Genomic DNA, 10,666 nt, shown 5'->3' with positions numbered 1-10,666 from the left:
AGAAATGGGGGATAGGAGAACCATAGGAGAATAGTGAATAATGTAATGCATGAGATGAAAGTTTATGATGGGTACTTGGTATGTCTTGACTTGGCGTAGATCTCCCCGGCAACGGCGCCAGAAATTCTTCCTGCTACTTCTTGAGCTTGCATTGGTTTTTCCCTTCAAGAGGAAAGGGTGATGCAGCAAAGTAGAGATAAGTATTTCCTTCAGTTTGAGAACCAAGGTATCAATCCAGTAGGAGCAACGCACAAATCACCTAATACCTGCACACAATCAAACAACTTGCACCCAACACGATAAAGGGGTTGTCAATCCCTTCACGGTTACTTGCAAAAGTGAGATCTGATAGAGATAGATAAACGATAAAGTAAATATTTTTGGTATTTTTGGTTTATAGATCGGAAAGTAAAAGATTGCAAAATAGTAGATCGGAAACTTATATGATGGAAAATAGTAGATCGGAAACTTATATGATGGAAAATACACCCGGGGGCCATAGGTTTCACTAGAGGCTTCTCTCAAGATAGCAAATAATACGGTGGGTGAACAAATTAGTGTCGAGCAATTGATAGAAAAGCGCAAAGTTATGACGATATCTAAGGCAATGATCATGAATATAGGCATCACGTCCGTGCCAAGTAGATCGAAACGATTCTGCATCTACTACTATTACTCCACACATCGACCGACTCATGCCTGCATCTAGAGTATTAAGTTCATGAAGAACAGAGTAACGCATTAAGTAAGATGACATGATGTGGATGAATAAACTCAAGCAATAGGATGTAAACCCCATCTTTTATCCTCAATGGCAACAATACAATGCGTGCCTTGCTGCCCCTATTGTCACTAGGAAAGGACACCACAAGATTGAACCCAAAGCCAAGCACTTCTCCCATTACAAGAAAAACCAATCTAGTTGGCCAAACCAAACCGATAACTCGAAGAGAATTACGAAGATATCAAATCATGCATAAAAGAATTCAGAGAAGAATCAAATAATATTCATAGATAAGCTGATCCTAAATCCATAATTCATCGGATCTCGACAAACACACCGCAAAAGAAGATTACATCGAAGAGATCTCCAAGAACATCGAGGAGAACATGGTATTGAGAATCAAAGAGAGAGAGAGAATAAGCCATCTAGCTACTAGCTATGGGCCCGTAGGTCTGTGGTAAACTACTCACGCTTCATCTGAAGGGAAATAGAGTTGATGTAGAAGCCCTCCATGATCGAATCCCCCTCTGGCGGGATGCCGGAAAAGGCTCCTAGATGGGATCTCATGGTTACAGAAGGTTGCGGCTGTGGAAAAGTGTTTTCGTGGATACTTCTGGTGGTTTGGGAATATATGTGAATATATAGGCGAAGGAATTAGGTCAGGAGAGTCATAGGGGGGCCCACAAGACAGGGGGCGCGCCCCCCACCCTTTTGGCCACCTCGTGGCTCCTCCGACTTGATCTCCAAGTCTCTTGGGTATCTACTGGTCCAAGAAAAATCATCACAAACGTTCATTCCGTTTGGACTCCCTTTCGTATTCCTTTTCTGCGAATCTAAAACAAGGAAAAAATAGAAGCTGGCACTGGGCTCTAGGTTAATAAGTTAGTCCCAAAAATAATATAAAATAGCATATTAATGCATATAAAACATTCAAGATGGATAATATAATAGCATGGAACAATAAAAAATTATAGATACATTGGAGACGTATCAGCATGCCTCTAAGCCGCCATGAGAGGTTCTTTGGTATCCCAAGTCCCTGAAACCTGTTGAGCCACCAGGTCTGAGTCTTCCAAACATCTGACCCGGCTGAGATTCATCTCCTTAGCCATATAGAGCCTATGAAGCAAAGCCTCATACTCAACCGCATTATTAGTACAAGGAAACATGAGTCTCAGAACATAACAAAATTCACCTCGCATGGAAGTTAAGACCACTCCAGCCCCCGAGCCTTCCAATTGTCTGGAACCAATGAAATGTATTGTCCAGTATGTGTTGTCTGGCTTCTCCTCGGGAGCCTGCAATTTAGTCCAGTCGTTGATGAAATCCACCAAATCTTAGGACTTGATGGCCGTCCGTGGTGCATACTTCAGGTGATGTGGACCAAGCTCAATATCCCACTTAGCAACCTGTCCTGTGGCTTCCATGTTCTCGATGACGTTTCACAAGGGTGCTGAAGTGACCACAATGATGGGGTGGTCCTGGAAATAGTGCTTTAACTTGCGACTAGCAATGAATACACCAAAAAGCTGCTTCTGCTAATGTGGATACTGTTGTTTTGACTCGGTTAGGACCTCACTGACATAAAACACTGGCCTTTGGGCTAGATATTCCTTTCCCTCTTCCCTGCATTCCACGATGACTGCCACGCTTACCGCTTTGTTATTAGCAGAAATGTATAAAAGTGTCGGCTCCTTCTCCTGAGGAGCAACAAGCATAGGCGGCTTGGACAACTGCTTCTTGAGGGATTTGAAAGCTTTATCTGTTGCGTCTCCCCAAGTGAAGTCATCCGCCTTCTTCAAGAGCTGATACAAAGGGATGCCTTTCTTGCCAAGTCGGCTAATAAACCGGCTCAAAGCTGCCACTCATCCTGTCAGTCTCTGGACAACATTGATATTGGCCAGCTTGGCTAACATTATGATAGCTTTGTTTTTTTTTCAGGTTGGCCTCGATGCCACGCTCAGACACTAGAAACCCAATTATTTCCCTGCAGGAACATCAAACACACATTTTTCCGGGTTGAGCTTCATCTGGTACATCGAAGGTTATCAAACGTCTGTTTGAGGTCGTCCAATAAGGTGTCCTTTTTCCAAGACTTGACCATGATGTCACCAACATAAGCATGAATGTTACGTCCAATCTGCTTGTGAAAACAATTCTGTACACAACGCTGGTAAGTTGCACCTGCACTTTTTAGTCCAAATGACATAGATGTATAGTAGAAAGCTGCAAAGGGTGTGATGAAGGCTATTTTCTCCTGGTCTATTTCTGCCATCTTTATCTGATGATATCCAGAGTACGGATCTTGGAAACACAAACACTCACAACCAGCACTGGAGTGAATGATCTGTTCAATGCAAGGAAGGGCAAACGGATCTATAGGGTAGGCCTTGTTTAGGTATGTCTAATCAATGCACATCCACCAAGTTCCATTCTTCTTCAGAACAAGCACTGGCTTAGCTAACCATTCAGGGTGAAAGACTTCAACAATGAACCCGACAACTCGGAGCGAGGCCACTTCTTCGCCAATGGCTTTGTGTCTCTCCTTGTCAAAACGACAGAGGTATTGCCTTACAGGTTCATCTTAGGATTCACATTTAGGCAGTGCTAACTGAGTTCTCTCGGTACACCAGGTATGTCAGAAAGTTTGCATGCAAAAATGTCTCCATTCTCATGGATGAACTCGATGAGCGCGCTTTCTTATTTGGGGTCCATATTCACCCCAATGGTGAACTGCTGACATGAGTCACCAGGGGTGAAGTCAACTTTCTTAGTATCCTCAACCGGCTTAAATTTGAGAAGGGGATCGGACTCAGTAGTTGGATTTTTAGAGAACTCATATCATCCGGGTCAACATTAGCTTGGTAGAATTTCAACTCCTCGGCTGCACAGGCTGACTCAGCGTAAGCTGCATCTCCTTCCTCGCACTCAAGTACAATTTTCCTGTCACCATCAACTATGATAGTTCCCTCAGGTCCTGGCATCTTGAGTTTCAGATAGATATAGCAAGGTCGTGCCATGAACCGGGCATAAGTCGGCCGTCCAAACAGGGTGTGATAAGGACTTTTTATTTTTGACCACCTCAAATGTCAGGAACTCAGATATGTAGTTGAACTGCCAAAAGTGACTTCCAGGGAAATCTTGCCAATAGGATATGCCGACTTGCCATGGACAATCCCGTGAAACACCGTAGAGGATGGCTTAAACTGGTTCTCTGACATATTCATCCGCTTGAAAGTATCATAATATAGGATGTTGATGCTACTCCCACCATCCATGAGTACCTTAGTGAGTTTATACCCGCCAACTTGAGGGGCCACCACCAGGGCAAGGCAACCCAGATTATCAACCTGGGGAGGGTGGTCCGCCCAACTCCAAGTCACAGGTTGTTCTGACCAATTCAAATATTCCGAAACTGCCAGCTCAACCATGTTGATTGCCCATTTCTGAAGTTTCCGGTTGTGCTTGCAAGTACTGGTCATGTAGACGTGATACTGCCCACTTTTCAACTACTTAGGATTGCTCTAAAAACCAAACTAATTTCCTTGGTTGTGACTCCCCTGACCGGATCGCTGATTATTGCCGCCACCGTTGCTAGCCCCCAGGAACCCGGTATTCTCATTGGATCCTCCCTAAAACCCGGCTTGCTGGAACGCGGCACCTACGAAGCCGGCCCCTGAGCTGTCGGCCCCCATGTTTCTAGGGTGGCCACTGTTGCCACCACCATTGTGATTATTCTGAGAAGCCTAATTTTTAAATTCTTGCATGATGAAGCAATTCTCCGAGCAGTGATTTACCGGCTTACCATCGAAACTGTGTTTTGGACACAGATCTTTAAGAGCTTCCTCATAGTTATGTGCATGATTCCCCGAGTAGGGCCTGCAATAATTATTATTCTGCCTCTGATTTTTGAAACCAGTATTCATATTGGCAATGAAATCTGACCCTCCTTCACTATACTTGCGGTTGTTATTATTATTACCATTGTTGCTTAGATGGTTGTTCTGCTGGTGACCCTTGTCACCACTGTTTTTCTTGCCTTTGCCAGACTTCTCATCGTCTGAAGTGGGATCCTTTGTGTTGTCTGACTCGACATATCTTGTAAGGACATCTTTGAGATCGCCCATGTCCTTGACCTTCCTTTTTAGGCGCCCAAGCTTCTGAACCAAAGGATGAAAACAGCAGCTCGTTTTTAAGATGAGGATGGTCTGTGGAGCTGTGATGCTACTCGAAGAGTGAATAATCTCTGCAATCCTGCGAGACCAATGGTGGGCTGACTCGTCATCCCTCTGGACACACAGCTCTAAATCAACAATTGTGGTTGGTCTTTTGCAGGTTCCCTAGAAGTTTTCAATGAAACGCTCTTTTAGCTCCTGCCAGGTGTTGATAGAGTTTGGAGGCAGATTCTTTAACCAAGTTCATGCTGCACCCTCAAACATCATAGTTAGGTATTGGATACACACAATGTCGCGAACTTCCAGCATATCCATAGCCAACTCGTAACTCTCGATCCACTCAGTAGGCTCTAAATCAGTTGTATAGTTACAGACCTTGCGAGGACCCCTAAAGTCGGGGGGCATACAGTCATTGCACAAAGATGGTCCCAAGCATGGCATCCCAATCATCCGACTAGTTATCCCTGGATTCCGTGAAGCTAGTTAGGTTGTGGTGGGTGGGGGCTGTATCACAGGTTGAACATATCGCACGAGAGGCATCGATGATCGCCTGTACATCTGCAACTGTTGGTCGTGGCGGGTTCTAGGGTGGCTGTTGTTCCCTCTGTTGTCGTGCATTGCTGGATACTGCTGGTGACTCTGCATGCTAGCTCCTGCTGCGACTCTGATGAGGGGTGGAGTGAAGCTGATGCTGACTACGGGAGTAATTTGCCTGCTAGGTGACCACAATCTTTAACATGTTGATGGCATTCCTAGCCTCAATCTCTATCGGGCTATTCCCCATATCAGAATCGCAACCAGATTGTGGGTTGCCGCCATCATGTTATCGACTAGGTTGGAGTAATGGCCAGCCGGCGTCTGGAAACGGCGAGGAGGGTACTGGACCAATGGCTACTACGGAACTGGCTGGTATTGATGAGCCGACACCGTCTGCTGAGCTGGCTGAGGCTGCTGAGCCGACTGAATATCAGCGGCTATGGCTGGGCCGTATTCGGAAGCCTGTTCGGAGTCAATTGGGGTATGAGTCAAATGAGTCGAGTTCGAGCGAGTTGGACTTGGCTCAACTAAACTCATATTAAAATTTGAGCGAGCTCAAACTAAGGGGAGCTCAAAATCGAGTTGTAGAACATGACTCATGCTCAGCTTGTAACGATCTTCAGTCGATCTCGATCTAGTATCGAGCTAAACGAGACTGTAAAAATATAAATTTATGGGCTTATGGCGATTGTTCCAGCGAGATAAGGACACAACACGACACAACTTTGTACCCCCATCTCGTCGTGCTCGGGAGAGCTCATCTTGGTCTCTTGGGTGAACTAGCAATAGATGGTGGTTTTCATGGATGAAAAGCAAGAAAACGAAGGTGCATATGCTGGGAACTTTTGCCAAAAACAACAGGATATTTAACACATAGTCGACCACGTACCATAATCAAGCCTAAATCTTCTCTGCACTTACATGATAACAAAAACGAAGGTGCATAAGCTTCCTTGTTTGCGGGCAAATAAAATGGAGAAAAATCATGGACAACATATATGATAACAAATTATATTATTTCCATTTAATATATGGCAAGATCATTTAACATAATGATATTATGTTGAGCTATCGAGCTAAAATCGAGCGCGCCAATATTGGCTCAAGATCGGCTCGTTTCTCGGTCGAGCTGCATAAAGTGTTCAAACTCATATTGTTTCTTTTCGATTCGATCTCGAATCAAGCCAAAAAATGAGTTGATCTTGAGAGGCTCACGAGGCTCAAGCTTTTCTTGCAGCCTAGGTATGACAAGGGTTGCTCCTGGCAAGCCGGCTCCAGCCCCCTGGTCAGTCGGGTCACGCGGATCGCGCGGTGTCTCAAACAACCGTGTCGGTTTGATTCCTGCTGGAAGACGGCTCTACTGCCTTCTGTGATGTATCGTACAAGATACATTCTGGCAAAAACTGAGATGAAGTACTTCTGCCTTTAGGCGCTTGGTTTCACTGATGATCTGAGCCTGGGTTTCTGCCATACGTGCATTCTCCGCATTGATATCCACCTGAATCTTGGCCATCTTCTCATGAAGCTTCATGACTGCTGCATTATGTTACATCACATTTTCTGGGGTCACTAGATCGATCAAGAGCATGACCAAAGTGGTCATCGGCTCTGCCAGTGCCTGAGTCAGCGTTCTGCTTGAGCTGGCTAAGGCGGATGCCACCACCGCAGTCCCACCTGCAGTAGGATTTTGGCCCAGCGCAGTATCTGCGGGGTTACGGTTCTGGGATGGGCCGGTAACCAAGCGTCCACCCTCACCATACTGGGGTTGACTCTGGTTTCCTGCCATGTAGACCGCCAAATGGCGGGGCGGCTCGCAGATCTCTTGATCAACATCATCATAAGAGTAGCCTCCCAGTCTCTCGTCAGAAAGCGAAAGAATCGACTCGGTATCGCCGATCGGGGACTCGTCATTAGAGTAGACGAGATTGTCACTGCCAGATGCGAAACTAACTGAGAGATTGAATCCATGCGTGAAGCCGACAAAAGCATGAGTCTGGTCGGCTCGTGCCTGGCTGGGTCTAGTGTGGCAAGCTGGCTCGACAGCGGTTACGCTGATGAAGACGTGGATCTTGCCGAAGGGGACCCATTACCCGTACTCGATTGAGTTGGCATCGGGACCCCAGCCCGAGTCGCCGATGTAGAGCTTTCCTCGGTGACTCTTCGTCGTCCCGCCGATCGCATATCCCTCGATCCCTTGGAGAGCTCCCTCCAAGAAATCAACACCACCGTGCGGTGGCCCCATGGTGGGCGCCAACTATCGTACTTTTTTCATGGCAGATGTCCTCATGATAAAGAGGACTAAGTCTGGAGGCCATCGCAGCTAGGTGGTCACTTGAACAGGATTGACCGGGAACGATGGACACGAGTTTTCCCAAGTTCGGCCCCTCACGGTCGAGGTAAAAGCCCACTCCTCCTTCATTGATATTGATGATGATATCGATTACAAGGATGCAGATTCTCTAACCTGGCTCTTGACAGATTGCAACCTAGTCTTTTCATCTTAGGGACTCCCCTTTATATAACAGGTTGATTCCCTAATGCTTACAAGAGATTCCGGGCCGTATTGCCAACCCGTTCCCTACTCTAACTCCTATTTAGTCTTTATCTTCAAGGTTGGGAAAGTCCTCCCTCTGGGCCTTCTCATCAAGCAGGCCCATTAGTAGCTCCTTCATGAGCCAGATTCTCACTGGATATCCTTCCGGGTCTTTGGGCTCTCCTTGTCATCTCCTTGATCGGGCAAAGGAATTAACCCGTGGGACCTTCGAGATCCTGGCCGGGGCAATGAAATCGCCGGGTCTCATTCGTGGGGAACATACCCAACAGTAACAGAAGTTGAAACCCTAGTTTACGAGTTACTCCATCAGGGGATGATTTGGATCCATATGTTTTAAGCTATGGTTAGATTTATCTAGCTTAATTCTTCTTTTGTAGTTGTGGATGCTTGCGAGAGGGGGTAATGATAAGTCGGTCGCTTGTTCAAGTAAGAACAACACCCTAGCATCGGTCCACCCACATATTGAATTATTAAAGTAGTGAATGCGATCAACTAAACATAATGAACGTGACAAGACGAGAATTCCCATGTGTCATCGAGAATGCTTTGCTCATTATAAGAAGTACTTTCGGCTTGTCCTTTACTCTAAAAAAGGATTGGGCTACCTTGTTGCACTCGTCTTACTATTGCTACTTGTTACTTGTTACGAATTTTCGTGCTATGAAACTACCTATTACTGCTACTTTCAGTACTTGCAGAGAAAACCTTGCTGAAAACTGCTTATCATTTCCTTCTACTCCTCATTGGGTTCGACACTCTTACTTATCAAGAGGACTATGATTGATCCCCTATACTTGTGGATCATCAAACACTGGCAAAATACCCCTGGCGTGCTTCGTGAGCATGGGACGCTCTTGAACCTTAGGGCGATCTCGCAGGTGATTGTCATCTTCGTCGGATCCGTGCCGACCCAGTTGTCGACAACCCTCTCCCATCCGAGGTTAGTCTTCACCATTGGCGAGAGGTGAGAGGCGCGAGTGAGGGCAAGTTCTAGGGTGGTTTCTATGCAATACATGAATGCGAGTGAATGTAGTGGTTGACAACGTCGATGACAGGGTTATCTGAAAAAGTGGGAAACCGAATGAGCGGCAAGGGTATCGCCTGAATGGCCGTCATGGTAGCCACGTGAAGGACCCTGATAACCCACAAGTATAGGGGATCACAAAAGTTTTCGAGGGTAGAGTATTCAACCCAAATTTATTGATTCGACACAAGGGGAGCCAAAGATTATTCTCAAGTATTAGCAGCTAAGTTATCAATTCAACCAAGAAAGACTTATTATCTGCAGCAAAGTATTTAGTAGCAAAGTAGTATGGAAGTAACAGTAACGGTGGCAAAAGTAACACTAGCAGTTTTGTGGCAATCGTAACAGTGGCAACGGAAAAGTAACTTAGCAAAGATAAATATGAAACAAAATCATAGGCAATGGATAATTATGTCGGATGGCATTCATCATGCAACAGTTACAACCTAGGGTGACACAGAACTAGCTCCATCATCAATATAATGTAGGCATGTATTCCGAATATAGTCATAGTGCTTATGGAAAAGAACATGCATGACATCTTTTGCCCTACCGTCCCATGGCAGCGGGGTCCTAATGGAAACTAAGGGAAATTAAGATCTCCGTTTAATAGAGAACCGGACCAAAGCATTAGCACTTAGTGAATACATGAACTCATCAAACTACGGTCATCGCCGGGAAGTGTCCCGACTATTTTCACTCCGGGGTTTTCGGATCATAACACGTAGTAGGTGACTATCACTTGCAAGATAGGATCAAGAACACAAATATATTCATGAAAACATAATAGGTCCAGATCTGAAATCATGGCACTCGGGCCCTAGTGACAAGCATTAAGCATAGCAAAGTCATAGCAACATCAATCTCAAAACATAGTGGATACTAGGGATCAAACCCTAACAAAACTAACTCGATTACATGATAAATCTCATCCGACCCATCACTGTACAGCTAGCCTATGATGGAATTACTCACCCACGGCAGTGAGCATCATGAAATTGGTGATGGAGGATGGTTGATGATGATGATGGCGATGATTTCCCCTCACAAGAGCCCAAAGCGGACTCCAGATCTACCCACCCGAGGAAGAACAAGAGGTATCGATGGTGAGGGAGTCCTGGATTAGGGGGTCCTCGGATGTCCGGGCTATTTGATATGGGCCAGACTGATGGGTTGTGAAGATACAAGCAGAAGACTTTCCCCCTTGACCGGGTAGGACTCTTGTATGCGTGGAGATCATCAGAATTCTCATAGGCCACAAGCTAGGGTTTAGCCATTACGATCTCGACGTAGATCAACTCTTGTAACCCCTATACTCATCTAATATAATCAAACAGGAAGTAGGGTTTTACCTCCTTCAAGAGGGCCCAAACGTGGGTAAACATTGTGTCCCCTTTGTCTAATGTTACCATTGATCCTCAGACGCACAGTTCGGGACCCCCTACCCGAGATCTGCTTGTTTTGACACCGGCAGGCAGCTCCGTATCGTAAAACACGATGAATCCTTCTCTCTAATTTTTTATCTCCGAACGTGAATATATGGAGTTGGAGTTGAGGTCGGTGGACGTCCAGGGAACCCAAAAGGCAGGGGGTGCGCGCGCCCTCCACCCTTGTGGACAGCCGGTGGGTCCCCCTCTGTTGATTCTTTCGCC

The sequence above is a fragment of the Triticum aestivum genome, chromosome 5D (genome assembly GCF_018294505.1).
Source record: "Triticum aestivum cultivar Chinese Spring chromosome 5D, IWGSC CS RefSeq v2.1, whole genome shotgun sequence".
Classification (NCBI taxonomy): Eukaryota; Viridiplantae; Streptophyta; class Magnoliopsida; order Poales; family Poaceae; genus Triticum; species Triticum aestivum.
This window is presented reverse-complemented; position numbering follows the sequence as displayed.